At 43.8% G+C, this 15,699-nt stretch overlaps 1 long non-coding RNA gene and 1 pseudogene across 1 annotated transcript; one reads left to right on the forward strand and one right to left on the reverse strand.

Annotated features, from left to right (window-relative positions):
* Positions 1 to 14,079: 14,079 nt before the first annotated feature.
* LOC117215635 lies at positions 14,080 to 14,780 on the forward strand (annotated as a pseudogene).
* Positions 14,781 to 14,821: 41 nt separating this feature from the next.
* Positions 14,822 to 15,424, reverse strand: LOC117215636. The gene is made up of 3 exons (XR_004489163.1): positions 15,356 to 15,424; positions 15,091 to 15,092; positions 14,822 to 14,840 (listed from the first exon to the last, which is right to left on the reverse strand). It is a non-coding gene; the product is annotated as an uncharacterized LOC117215636 (long non-coding RNA).
* Positions 15,425 to 15,699: the final 275 nt, after the last annotated feature.

The following is a 15,699-nucleotide window of genomic DNA, read 5'->3' on the forward strand; positions in this document are numbered from 1 at the left end:
CACAATTTTTAATAAAATCTTCGATTCTACTCATTAAATTTGGGATCTTATATTGTTTTTTGATTCTTTGGTATGTCTTTTGGATTCCTAAATGTCCTATCGTACCGTTATGATTTTCCTGAATTATTTTTTCTATTTCTTCCTCGGTTAATTCTTGGATTGGGACCCATGCTAAAGTGACAGGGTGTCGGGTATCGTTAAAGTATAGAAGTATAAACTTAATTTGATTCTTTTTTAATTTTGTAAACGTGGTGTCTCCTATACCTACTTTCTTGTTATTCCGTAATATGTTATTAACTTTCTTAACCATATTCTCTCGTCAAACTCTCCTAATTCTGTTTTAGTTAGTTTAGAAGGGTTGATCGTTAAGTTTCATTTCTAATCGTTTTGGGATTTCTGATTTCTTTTTCCATTCCGCAAAATGTTATAAGAAATCTAAGACTACCGCTCTTTCTAGGGTTTCTACTTTTTGAATCGCACGAATTCTAGATAAGCTATCTGAAACTGGATTGTCTTTGCCTTTAACATATTCGATTCTGTATTCATATTCTTCTAACTCCATCGCATTACTCTAGATAATGGGTCTTTGCAATTATTTAACCATTTCAAAGCTTGATGATCTGTTCTAATAATAAATTTTCATCCTAACAAGTATTGTCGTAATTGTTTCAATGCCAAACTATCGCTAATAGTTCTTTCTCAGTCGTCGTATAATTCTTTTCGGGTGGATTCAGTGTTCTGGAAATAAAACAACATGGGTGTCCGTCTTGTGAAAGAACTGCTCCTAGTCCTTTACTTGCGTCGGTTGCTATCGTAAAGATCTTTGTAAAATCTGGATAAGTCAAACTCGGGGCTTCACATAATTTTTGTTTCAACGTTTCAAAACTGTCTTGTTGTTTGTTCGTCCAGTGAAAGTCAATATCTTTCTTAACACGTTCGTCGCCACGTCGCACATATCTATGTGACAGGTATACTTCCATGAGGGCTCCGTCGCCAAGGTATGGTGACGCTCTTCTTGTTCGAGGTAATTAAATATACGATATTATACAGGGTGGTTGGTAACTGGCGGTACAAGCGGAAAGGGAGTGATTCTACGCGAAAAAAGAAGTCGGAAAATATGGAATAAAAATTTTTTGTTTGAGACTTTGTTTTCGAGAAAATCGACTTTAAATTTTCGCTCGGTACGCGTGCGGTACGTTATAACGGATCTCACTGTAGATCGTTGTCTCGATGGAAAAATTAAAAAAAAATAAAAAAAAATTTTTATTCTATATTTTCGACTTCTTTTTTCGCTTGTACCACCAGTTACCAACCACCCTGTATATAGGATATACAACATAAAAATATTAAAAACACGTTATACCATTGTGGCGGATCGGTGCCAACAGGATGCCGACAGGTCGAGGCATCAACGCGGTCGTAACACCTCCCGGGCGATCCGCGGGTACCAACCGCCAACACCAGAGGGCTACTACGACGACAACGAGTCTGTCTGTCTCGCTAGCGATCGAATATACGGTGTCACGATACAAATACCGCATCTAGCGGGACTCCCTTTACGTCTAAGGCAGGGACTACCGGGCATAGCCTTACTGACGAGTCCACCGGTAGTCCCGGGACGAAACGCGAATTCTCTTTTCACCTGGCAGCAACTACTCCACTACACTTCCTACAAAGTGGTGACCACCGACGACGAACACGCACCTCTGGAGAAGGAGTCAGAAGGAGCCAGCCGCCTTGTCCCCCCATGACGATCAGCCTTCCATCATCGACGATGGGCCATTCCCTCTATCTTGTATCGCGCTATATGGCTTCGAGGTCACGCTATAGCGCTAAGGGGAGGCTGTGCGGCGGATTGGTGCCAACAGGACGCCGACAGATCCGAGGCATCAACGTGGTCGTCACACCTCCCGGGCGATTCGCGGGTACCAACCGCCAACACCAGAGGGCTACTACGACGACAACGAGTCTGTCTGTCTCGCTAGCGATCGAATATAGGGTGTCACGATACAAATACCGCACCTAGCGAGAAGAGACTCCCTCTGCGTCTAAGGCAGGGACTACCGGGCAGAGCCTTACTGACGAGTCCACCGGTAGTCCCGGGACGAAACGCGAATTCTCTTTTCTCCTGGCAGCAACCACCAATTACTACACTTCCTACACCATACTTTTTATTAATTTATATTCTGGATAATATATTATATTATTTTATATCGCATGATATTTGTTAAAACATTCCAAACACATTTGGGGTGATTTTGGGCACTTCGACCAATAATTGTAGACTCCGTCATCACTACTTTCCTCACTTTCAAATATATTTTCACACTGTTTACTGAACATTTTGAGGATGAAAAAATCACTGATGTACGTCTCACAAGTATGCTTCTCGACTAAATGAAAGATCTCAGATATCTGCCATGACATCCCTCGGAATACTCTAGCTGGAAAGCTTATCGCTTTCTCCATTCCAGAACTAAATAATCTTTTCTTTACAAGGCGGCAATGAAGGCGATAAACAATGAATTACCGCTTGTCGCTCTATTTACGTTCTGCGTACCGGCGGTCGGATTTGGGCCCCGCAGAAAACTTAGCCGAATCATGCTGGGCAACGAACGTGTTAATTAATTACTAACTACCTCCCTCTACAACTTGCAAAATATAACCTGTGAGCAATTTAGATGTACAATATAATATATGTCGGAGATGAAAAGACATCGGAGCCTTCCGTTTGGAACTTCGGGAAAATCCCTTAACACCGTAATTATTTATTATTATTTTATTTATTTATCCTTAGTCCGTGCCTTTCGGCTTTGGACGACTTTCGGTTTACATCTCTTATAATGCCCTACATCACATCTATTTCTCTTACTCTAGCACTTCTATTGTTATATACTGCTTATATCTACCTATTGCACCTTGCTTGCTCTCTCTCTAATAACTAACTATTAACTTATATCTAACGCTTATAACTAAGTGCTCATTCCTTCTTTGGCTTTTGCTTCCTTGCTGTGCTCCCTCCCTGTCGTTCCTCCCCCTCTTCTGCTGCTCTTCTGTTCTCTATGCTTTCAATTCTGTCAGTCCTTCTCCAGTCTCATTCAGTACTTCTACCATGTTCCTTGCTCCTCCTGTTATCTCACATTCCTCTACTACGTGCTTCAAGTCCTTCTCTCCTTTTTTGCATAATCTGCATCCTCTTTCTCCCTCCTCTTTCCAGTGTTCCCTTGCCGTGGTTTCGTTACCACATCTAAATCTTGCTACCATACTTCTGTCCTTCCATTTCATCTTTCCTTCTAGATACTTTGGTAGCCCTTCTTTTGCAATGTTTCTGTAGTATCTGTTGTATTTAGATTCTCTTATCCTTTTCTCCCTCTCCTCTGTTTCTCTTTTCCTTCTTTCTTCTATGATTTGGTTAGCTGTCATCCTTTCCTGTCTATCTCCTGCCTCCACTTGTGTCTTTCCCTCTCTCGCCTCCTCTAACCTCATCTTTCTTTCCCTTGCTCTTTTCCCTTCTTGGCCCTTTCCCCAATTCCTTTCTCTCTCCTTTATACATTCCTTTACTGCAGTATGTACCCTACATACCTAATTTCATCCACTTCTTCTAGTTCTTGCTCACCCCATCTCCAGTTCCTTTACCTCCTATTGTTCCTTCTCTTTTCAAACACTACTACTTTCGTCTTTTCCGTGCTCAATTCCAGTTCCACTTCCTTTAGGAATGTCTTAAATCTCTTCATCATTTCTTTTAACTCCTCTTCTCTGTCCGCTATCAATACAATGTCATCTGTATATGATAGTGACCATACCTTACTATCTCCTACCACTATGCCTCCTACTTGACCTTTCCTTATTTCCTCTTCCAGCCCTGCTACATAGATGTTAAATAGTGTCGGGCTCAGCGGGCACCCTTGTCTCACTCCCCTCACTGTCCAAAACTCTTTTGTGTTATTGTTCCTGATCCTCACTACGTTCTTTGTCTCTTCGTATATCTCCCCTATCCTTCTGATTAACTTCTCGTTAACCCCCATTCCCCTCATTATCTCCCCCAGCTTCTTCCTGTTGACCCTATCAAACGCTGCCTTTAGATCCGCGAAGCATGCATATAGCTTCCCTCTTTCCCCGCTTAATTGTTTGTCTATTATGTGGTTCAATACGTACACTGCGTCTATCACTTCTCTTCCTTTCCTAAACCCGAATTGGCTCTCTCCCAGCTTGTCTTCGATCTCCACTTTCAGCCTCTCGTCCAGAATTCCTGCATAAATCTTATATGCCGTGTCTATTAACGTGACCCCTCTGTAGCTCTTCACTGCTCCCTTGTCCCCCCTCTTGTAAATCGGACATATTACGCCTTTTCTCCAGTCTTCAGGTACCCCCTCTCCATTCCATATTTTCCTTAACATCTCCCATAACGTCTCCCCCACTTCCTTCGGCGCATACTTCCATACCTCGTTTTCCAAACCATCTTCCCCCGTTGCTTTTTTCTCTTTCAGTTTCTTATTTGGAATATCGCCTCTTCTTTCTCTATGTTGTCTTCTCTCTCCTCCTTTGATTCCTCCTCCGCTCTGCGCCCTTCTGTTCTTCTGTCCTCTTTGCTTTTTGTCCCCTCTAACATTTCCATAGAATAATTTTTCCACTCCTCTTCCCTTATATCTTCGTCTACAACCTCTCTTTTTCTCCTATATTTATTTGTGTATTTCCATGCTTCTTACTCTGTTTTGATCTTGTTGATTTTCTCCATCTCTTCCTCTTCCTGCTTCTCCTTTCTTTGTTTACACCACTGTTTAAATGCCTTCTTCTCCTCTATGAATTCTTCTCTGCTGCATTTTCTTTTCCTAAATTTTGTCATTTTCCTTCTTATCTCCCTTTTCCTCTCCACTCCTTGTCGTACCATACCTTTTCTCCTATGCTCCATTTCCTTATTCTTACTCTCTTCTTTGGTATTGCCTCGTTTATCTTCTTCTTAATTTCTGTCCACATTTCCTCTACTGTTCTTTCTCTGCTTGCCCAGTCTTTGCACTCCTCTAAATATCTTCCCACACTTTCTTTTGTCCATTCCCTTCTCTCCTTCTCTTCTTCTTTTCTTTCCTCATCTCTTTGTAACTCTGGTCCCTCTATTTCTATTTCCAACATGTGGTCTGACTCTACTCGTTTTCCTACCTTCATGTCTGTTATTTCTTCTATCGCTTCCTGATTGCCAATCACGTAGTCTATTACCGATTTTCCTCTCTCCCCCATATATCTCCTCATCTCCTCATCGTCCACTCATCTTCTTCTTTGTCTCGACCATTAATTATCGTCCAGCCTCTTTCATCCAGCAACCTTAGTAGAATTCCTTCTTCCGTATTTATTGTTGTTGAAGTGGTTACCACTTCTAAGAAAACTCTACATCTGGTCTTTTTTAGTTTTCTCAAGTACTGAAGCCATCGACAGCGCGTAGACAAAAGACTGCGACGAAGTCAGGCCATAAACAGTAGACAGGCGACGTTGGCTTCGGGGTTTTCAGTTATTAGGTAACACAGCTAGCGTGCGGATCTGGACCAGCTCAAATTGTATTTTTACTTATTACACTTCTATTTAAATATATTTTCTACCTTACAATTTATCCACGTGTTTTCTCTGTTTACACACCGAATAACCTCAACAATTGTCTTGTCTTTTGATCTCCTGCTCTTTTCTTTTCCTAGTTCCTTGTTTATCAGCCCTCCCTCTTCTCCCGTTCTTGCATTCCAATCTCATCCTATGATCGTCACTTCCTCTTCCCTTCCCTCTACTCTTTCCTCTATTTCTTTCCATGTCCTTTTTGTGTTCCGATTATAAACCACCACAATTCCTCGCCTTGTACCTTATTTTTCTTTCTACTATGTTGTCACTTATTTCCTTATACTCTGTTACGTCGCGTAACACTCTACTTAGCCCAGGCCACACACCGCGGGCAAGATGGCAACCAGATGTCTTCGGATACTCACTGCGTACCATCAATAGTCTCGAGTACCTTCCATAAATCTCAGGAATTTCCTAGTCGAGGTCTTTCAAACTGAACAAACGTCTGTTTCCGAAGCATTTCTAAAGACCTTTGTCTACTACGGCTTGACAAGGGAAAGTTAGTTTTTCTCACGTATGATGCAACTTTCCTCCCACTAACCACTTTCTCTCGAGGGCGGTTAAGACCCTTCGTTTAACCAATTAACAACGAAGCCTATTTCCCTCACTCTCTTAACTAAAATCGTCACCAATAAATCCGATGGCCCCGTGCACTAGACACACCCATCCTTAGCTTTCCTCCGCCACAGCATCGTCTCCGAACCTCACTGATTTTCTATCTTTCGAACAGTCAACATCCTTCGACCGGGTTTACACCCGAAGATCAGTCAGTCTCAATCAAACATCTCTTTAAGCCGTCAACAAGTCGAACACAGTAGTCATCTCATAGCAAATATTCATTTTGTGTTACACCGAAGTTGTTGATTTGTGAAAATATATAATAACGTGTTAGCAGCAGCGTTATCTTTAATTTAACTACCCTTATTATCCCAAAAGAAATAAGGGATCGAACGATTCGCGGCGTCGATTATCAAATCGTAACGGGAATTTACGACTCCCGTTGGCGCGCTTCTTCGAGATCGTGTCTCCCCGCGAACGTGCGAGACATACTCTGTTTCCCTCAGATTTTTGTTTAGGCCTGTTATTATACTCCCTTTTGCCCTTCCCTTTTTCCATTTTCTCCTTACTGCCCTGCATTTCCAGTCATATTCCTTTGGTAGTCTATATTTTACCTTTCCTCAAATATTCCCATACCTCTTTGTCCTTGTTCATTATCTCTGCCACGTTCCAGAAGCACATTTTCAACCCCTTTATGTACCCCCCTTTCTTTCTCCTTATCTCATCCTCTCGCCTCTCTCCTTCCTTCTTCTTCTAGTTTCTCCTCGCTTCCATTCCACCGACATATATATATGTCGGAGACGAAAGAACACCGGAGCCTCTGGAATTTTGGATAATCCCGCAACATTGTAATCTAGAGTCTACGATAGCTGTAATTAAACAATTGTAGTTGTTCAATCCGATTGTAATTGTTCGAGATTGGTGATAGTGAGCTTTGGCTCGAGCCGACAGTCCGTCGCCTAACGTAGCCGCGGTCAAGGGATGAACGCTTTGTCTAACAAAGGTACGGAGTAATTCTATAGCCCTCCTTAAAAGAAATATTTGTGACGGCACGCGACGGTAAACATTCCAATGACCCCTCCGGTTTTTGTACACCCATCGGAGCGCCAAGGCCTGAAGCTCGAACGGAGCAGACGCCGCCAGAACACTTGCCGACGCATACGATATCGTCCGGTATCCCCTTACGATCCTGATGGCGGTCGTCCTATGTAGTCTCCTCAGTAAGAGCAGACTGCGACGACTCGTCATCAGATCCCCTGCCCACACCGGAGCCCCGTACAGGATCCGAGAACGGATGACTCCCTCATATAATCGGCGCTCTCCGACTCCTGCCCCACCGATATTCGGCAGCAGGCCACATAAGGCGTTAACCGCCATCGTCACTTTGGGAATTAGGAGCCGGAAGCGCGGTCCGAATGTCCATTGACTGTCGATGGTGAGGCCCGGATATTTCATCTAAAGCCTTACCTCGACGTCCTCCCCGTTTATGTCTAAACACAGGCCAGGCGGAGGAGCCCCCCTACGCCGTCAATCGCAAAACCATATGGCCTCCGACTTGGCTGGGATCACCCTCAGGCCCAGGCGGCGTATACGCGGTACCGCTATAGTCCGTACCGCGCAGGCGGCGGCGAGTTCGCCGTGGCACAGCGTCTCGTGCCACCAGCGTCCCTCAGCCAGGACCAACGTGTCGTCCGCGTAACACGCCATGCCTGTGACTGGGGACATGGGACAACGAAACACCGCGTCGTAGCCGATGATCCAAAGAATCGGTCCCAAAACCGACCCTGTGGAACCCCGCGCTTGACGGGCCGCTTTCCCTCCCCATCCTTGCCAGCGTACCCAACCCACCTGTCGCTTAGGTAGGCCTGGATGACACGAATAATGTTGGGAGACACCTCGAAGAATTTAAGGGCCTCCACTATCCCATCCCAGAATATTGTGTTGAACGCATTGATTATGTTTAAAGAAACTGCCGGCGCTACTCCACCCCAGGGAATCATGGTCCGCGACATCTCCCGTAGCCGGTTCACTGCATCCACCGTCGAGCAGCCCCGCCGAAAGCCGTACTGGCTTTCATGCCAACTGGGCATTTACCCCGACATGTGAGCCTCCAGATGGGTGGCAATGACTCTTTCGAAGAGCTTGTCACTTCATCCAATAGGTACAGCGGACGATACGCGGACGGCGAGTCCGTCGATCGTCCATTCTTCCGAGGCAGGACCAGCCTCGCTATGTGTCATATCCGAGGGTAGGCTCTCTCCCTCAGACACCGTGTAAATAGGTGTCGTAGTCAGGGAAGCATGACCCCCATCGTCTCCGTTCATACCCGTCCTGGGACGCCGTCTCGGCGGCACCACGTCCCACGTCGCGGGAGGTCATCCATCTCGCCGCGTCTAGCAATTCTTCCTCCGCAGCCTCCAGTTCCTCCCTCCAGTTCACTATCCAAGTCGAGGAAGTGCGCTGATGCCCCGGGCTGACCTTCTGTGGCGGGAACAGTGTGCGAATGACTTCCTCAAGCAATGCCGGATCCATATGTGCCGTCAGCGATGGGGCTCCTGGACGCAGCTTCTTCATCACCATCCTGTACGGCCGCTCCCATGCATCGGATTTGACCGACTGGACGAGGTCCATCCAGGATCGGGCTTTAGCGATCTTGATCCTCCGCTGTAAGATGCGTCGCGTCTCGTTATATGCCTCGTAGCAGAGGGAGATCTGTTGGTCGTCACGAAGCCGCCGACGGCGGGCCCTCTGGAACCGTTTGCGAGTCCACAGTCCCGTTCTGTCTAGCACCGGGCACGGAGCGCGGCATCGACGCATCACATGCCGCGGTCATGTCTCGACGGGGGCTCTCCGCCTCCTCGTCCACGCTTGTCTACTCTGTATAAGAGTCCCAGTTCTAGGCCGCTAAAATGGCTGCTGCCTGGAGCATCTCACTGTCTCTATCTTTGATGCGCCATCTTGGTGGCGGGCGGGAGCGTTCTACTGCCCGGATGCCGCGGGTATCTCCCACGGCCTCTCTCCGGCCCTATCTCCATGAATATATAGAGGTGATCTGAGAGAGTCTCAATCCCCTCAGCTACTCCAGCCTTTTTTGTCCCGCGAGGAGGGGAAAATGCTATTACGCATACCCAGTGACTGTGTCACCGGGTTATGTCGGACTCGCAGGTGGTGACACCCATTAAAAGCCCTTTCTCTATCCGCTCCACTCGCAGTACAAGTACCAACCCCGGCACAGTCTTTCGGCATTAGTACTCCTCTTTTAGTCCAGGTCTTCACCTCACAGTCCTTCTTCTCTCAAGATTTCTCTCCTGAACTTGTCTCGTCGTCATAATCTTCTTACACCAAGTCTGGAACCTAGTCCAGTTATCTTCCTTCTTTATCATCACTTCAATAAAATTATCCATTGTCAGAGGTGTGCCGATATAGTTCTGCAACTCAGTCCTTTCACGTATCCACCTAGGGTAGTGAAACAGCGTATGCTCAGCATCGTCTCCTTCATAGTCGCAGTCCCAACATTTGGTATGCATTTGGTATTTCTTTGTTTATAGTTTTGCGATAAACGTAAAGATTCCTGTCAGGATCTGCATCGTGATGTGGTTTATTTCTCTTCTACACTTCCTAAAAGTGCAGGTGTTTGCCGCCAACCTCTTCGATCAATTGTCACTCCTATAATAATGCCACTCTTCTCTTCACTTTTCCCCAATGTGCTCTTCCTCTGTCTTAATCTCCTCTGGGAAGGCTGTGATATCTCCTAGTTTAGACCGTATTTCGTAACGTTCCTGCTGATATTGTTTCTTCATTTGATATTGAATTTCATTTAGCGTTGATAAGAGACATTTTACGAAAATATTTCCAACGTAGAAGCATGGTAGGAGGAGGAAAGAGAAAGTCTGAGGATTTACTATTTCGTTTAATTGATAGGCATTTTCCATCAAAATGCCCTAATCGTGCCGGCACAACACAATTATCAGGAAGAAAATAGTTGTTTGTGTGAAAAATAAGAGAAGGACCGGCACGCGATACGAATGCAGAAAATGCGATGTCGGATTATGTATCGATAATTGTTTTGAAATTTTTCACACACAACTGAATTATTAACTTGTGTTATATTTACTAAATTTAGTTTTCTAGTTTATTGTTTTCTAGTTCATTACCCAAATTCTAGTTTATTGTAAATTTCAATGTTTATAATAAATAATTAATACTAAAAAATAACGCTCTTGAATCATTTAATCTCGTGCAAAAGAATTACTATAACTTATTACGATTTGCGCTTTGAATAGTCAATCAACAGAGTTCAGTCTAACGAAAAAGTACTCCGTCCACAGCGATCGTCAGCGCTGGCCGCGCGCCGTCCGTACGGGCCGCATAGAATTAAGATCCCGCAGACCGGACGTTGGACCTCTACCTTCATCCGCGGAAGACCGTTCAACCATCGCTCCATCGTTGTTGATTCTGCCACCAACTCCTCTGTTCTTCATTAATGTTTTCTCCTCCTCCTTCGTTTCCCTGAATCTTCTATTCTTATTGGAATTCGGAATCAGATAGCTACTCTGGTCCGTCAACTTCTCTTGAGAGGCAACCTCCATTTCGCTATCCTGTCCAGTTATCTCTCTTCTTACCGGACTCCTCTCCAATCTTCGTCCAGGCTTGAACGGGTCCGCCATTTTAATGGCACCCTTCTCGATATTATGGAGCCTTTGTCACGTTTACCATCAACGTCGCTCTCTCTCTCTCTCCACGCTTCTGGTCCCCGGTTGCTTTTACCGTGCTAGAGGTGGCCCTGGGACCGATCATCCTCACGTTGTTCCTCACCTAGTCGTTTGATGACCGTCGGGGCGAGCCTGGCGAGGTACCACCCGCAACACCGATGGGTCCTGGAGGCTCTGACACCCCCTGAGCCATAATTTTCTTCTTTCTTGTTAATCTATCCATGTTCTTTATCAGAATAAAGTAGTTCGAGGATATAGACAAGTTTGTCATAAATTCGTTTCTCCCTTGTCGTTTTCATTTCCGTTTTCAATGTCGTCATCAATTCGTTATTTCATTCTCGTGTCCATTTCCGTTGAAAAGGCGTCATAATCGTTATACCAGTTCCATGTGCATTATTTGAATGTTTAACTTTAACACGTTGACACCAACGCCAATATTCATGGTTTTCGCTGTGAGGTGACGCCCGAATGCAAGGCTTGCTTCGTGGAGCGGCACTGGGTCAGATTAGACTGTTCGATACGACCGCAATTTTTCAACTTTGACCTCAATTTATACAAAATTACAAAAGCTATACGATTCCTATTGGGTTTAATGAATCACGTAATGAATGAATGGGTTCCACAATATCAAGTTGCATATATCTATATGTCGGAGATAAGAGGACACCGGTGCCTTCCCTCTGAAACCTCGGGAAAATCCATAAAAACATTGTAATTAAAATCTACAGTTGTAATTAAACGATTTGCCGTCATTCTACCCAATTGTATTTGTTTGAGACTTGTGACAATGAGCTTGAGCTCAAGGCGACAATTAGTCGCCGAACGTAGCCGCGGTCAACGGTACGAACTCTCCATCTAACAAAGGCATTGAGTAACCCTATAGCTCTCCTTAAAAGAAAGATTTGTAGCGACACGTGGCAGTAAACATTCCAACGGTTTCTGTCCCGTAGCTCGCCACACGCAGATCCTATTCTCCGGGCAGGATGTTTACCAGATGCCGACGCGTCTCCGCAATACGTGATCGGCTAGCCCGAGGACCGTTATAAACACTAATATCTAGTTACCTAAAATCCTTCAACAGATACACAGTCTTTGTCCCAGTTACGGGAAGACAGGAGAGACCTATTTTTCCACGAACGACGTCTCCCACTAGCAACCTTCCCTCAAGAGCGGCTAGCATCCTTTTCTAACTACCGATATGGAGATTGGCCAATTGGCAGCAACGTCAATTTTCCTTACTTTCCGAACGTAGGATATCCCCGACGAATCCGATGATCTCGTGTCCTTAGACACACCCCGTCATAGTTTTCCTCTGAGGTATCACCGGGACGGAAAGTCATTCTCTCTTGCGATCTCATCGACAAAAAGGATTAACGCCTTACGGTCAGTGAATATTAACACAGAATCCGACTTAGATTTTTGCGAGTGCGTACGACTACCGTCCCGTTGTCCGCGGATTCGTTATCGAACCTAAGACCATTGTCACTAGCGTCGCGAGTGTGTGATCATTGTGAGTTTGTGTCAACTCTGTAACAATTTCGTGTGTGTCAATAAAAATAACTTCAGTGTAAAAAAAAAACATGGATAGCTTCAGTGAGGAATCCTTACCTGTCCCAAGCCCCCGCCACGAGGACGACTCGGGCCCAGATTCGGACGTTGACTCGACATATAAATGTTAAGTGAAGCTGACGGGACCAGCTTTGGCCATAATTTTGTACTCTTTTCGATTTTTCTCAAAAAGTAGAGGTCTGACGCGAATTCTGACCATCGTACGCATTTCTGTGAGCATTTTTCTATAAGAAACGTTCATAGTGCAAATTAAAAAATTTTTCAGTTCCGTACAGGACAAAAGAATAGTCATGCATGTTCGTCGGAGAACAACGGCGCGCGTAAGGAACGTGCACGACGAAAATAGTGTTAGGACGTATGTAAGTTTTAGTCGTAAATTATGTTGAGTGCGAGCGACAATTCCGTCTAACCCCTGACTGACGATTTCCAGGTGACCTAACACTCGAGGCCCGAATACTTCCAAGGTGCGAGTTGATGCACTAGAGTTTTGTTTCCAGGACCGCCGAAGAATGATATACTGTCGGGCTAAGTGGCCCGATGAGGACCATCACGCGATTTTCCAGCGGCCGAATTTGACTTTTAGGGCCGCCCACACATAGTGAGAGAAATCAATGATTTCTGAGGGAACGAGTTCGCCCCAGCCGGCACTTTCTAAATATATAATGTGTGATCTAGTAACTGGGGATGATTATTGAGAACATAACGAGTTTCCCGAGCACACATTTCTTCTAATAAGTGTAAAGGTAATCAAAATTTTCTTTTCTTCTAGATTGGTATTAGCATTTTTCTTTTTTAATTTTTGCCCATCTAAATAATATATCATATACCGTGGATATGAAGATCAGTGATTCGTCTGATGAATCAATAATTGGAAGCAGGAGAATTATACAAACAGCACATATATTTTCAACTTCTTCAGACGAGGCAAGTGATGACAACGAACCGTTAGCTAACGAACTAAACGACAATACCACGGAAGAAGAAGATTTCGAATCGGATTTAGACGAAGAGGATCTTTATGAAGGATGCCAAGAAATAAGAGAAAGAGATCAAGCCATGAATGAGTATTCGCAAGAAGAAGAGTTGTTAATTGATGACACGGACTGCGACGACCCTGCTTTTTATATAAGTTATTCCTCACGGACTATATATTAGAAATGATCGTTGAGGAAACGAATAAATATGCTGTATAATGCATGGAGAACTCTGCATCTAGCAGCAGAAGACACCAATTGGCCTGGAAACCTGTTACAAAAGACGAATTGAACACTTTTACTGGTATCCTGCTTTTCATAGGTGTAGCGCCGCTATCTGAAATTAGATTATACTGGTCTCGAAAGAAGATATATTGGAACTCACGTATACAAAACGCGATGAAACGCGATCGGTTTATATCGATACTTAAATATTTATGTCTTTCCGACAATTCCACGGCTAGGACTGAGGATCGTTTGTATAAACTTAGAAATATTGTTGACGCATTTGTCCATACGTTCAAAAATACTGTTAAACCTGGTAAAAATATTGTAATTGACGAAATCATGGTTCCGTGGAAAGGATGCCTCAGTTTTCGCTAATATATTCCAGGCAAGCGGCATAAGTATGGGGTAAAATTTTATAAACTGTGCCTTCCGGAAGTTTACACCCATAATATTCATATTTATGCCGGAAAAATGCAACCAGAATAGTGAACACATGCGCATGATATAATAATGACATTGATAGGTGAATTATTATTTGAAGGCCGTATATTATTTACTGGTAGCTTTTATACTAGTGCCCCTTTGGCCGAGGAACTTCTGCAAAAAAAAATATTTATTTGTGGCATTATAAAAATGAATAAAAAATCTCTACCGCCGCAGGCAAGACAAAAACAGCAACGGCGTGGCTTTATGAGTTATGAGATATGAGTCCGATCAGATGTCATCCTATTATAGTTATTTGCGCAGAACCATAAAATGGAGAAAACTTGTAATAGAATTAATATGAGGGACTTGCCTCGTAAATGCGTGGTATGTACATAGAAAATGGGGTACTAAAAGTATCAAAGTCTTAAGATTTCGCAAAGAAATTATTGATCACCTTTTAAGTACAGTGAATCCCCACAGAGAAGAAATGCCAAGTGAAAATGAAATACTGCCGAAAAAACATTCACATTTTCTGCAGTCGTACCAAGGGCCCGCAAGAAAAATGAGATGGCGGTGTAAACAATGCTATAAACGCATTTCTAAAATAAAAGGTAGAGAATATGCCGCGAAAATAGCCAAAAAGGTAACAACATATTGTAATCGTTGTAAGGGCCAACTGGCACTCTGCCTAACATGTTTTAAAAAATAGCATGAAAAAAGGAAATAATTATGTTAAGTATATATTATTAAATAATTATATTGAATTGTTATGTTTCTACTATTGTAGTATCTTACTACTACAATTAATTTATTTACAATGAATGGATTGTACAGATGTTGATTAAACTGGAAACGATGGTTGTTTAGCATGAACTAATCACAATAACGTACTATAATTTAGACGACTAAATAGTTAATTTGCAACTCTCGTCACAACGGATAAAACGCTCTCTCTCACTCGCGGATCACACTCTCTCGACAACGCTAGCAACACTCTCTCGACAATACAACTCGCACTCCCTGACTTCTCAATTCACACTCTCTGGCTTCTCCACTGACACTGACTGTTAATTCGTCTTTCTCCCTTAGCAGCCCTTTGTCCTTTTGTCTTAGCCCCACCACGCACGTGTTCCGCAACAACTCGTGGCCAGGGTCACGTAGGCCTTTTCTACGAAACTATTCAATTGAAGGACCGACGACACATTGATGGGCTTGTCGGCACCTCGGCTCTCTCGCGACATTGTTTATGGTTCACCCGATATCTCTTAGGCCTTTCGTCCACAATAATACACTATTGTATGTCTGCTTATAATGTTGAGATAAAATAATATAAACCTATTCTGTATTACCTATTTTGTGAAATACGATTATTGTCCGTTGCACTTCTCGTTTCTCACACAGTTCATATTATATCCTCCAATTACTCCACTTATTCTTGTTCAGCGAGGATATTATCATTTAATTATATTCAAACATCTTGCAACTCACTCACTCGATCATCATCTATATCGACTCCATTGCAACACACACTCCAACATCCACCAAACGCTATTCCACTCACATCCATTCACCTGTCATCTCATTCCACTTCACACCCCTTAAAATTTATCGCACTACTTCCTTGCAATTATTAC

The sequence above is a fragment of the Bombus bifarius genome, unplaced genomic scaffold, assembly GCF_011952205.1.
Source record: "Bombus bifarius isolate JDL3187 unplaced genomic scaffold, Bbif_JDL3187 scf7180000009761, whole genome shotgun sequence".
Taxonomy (NCBI): Eukaryota; Metazoa; Arthropoda; class Insecta; order Hymenoptera; family Apidae; genus Bombus; species Bombus bifarius.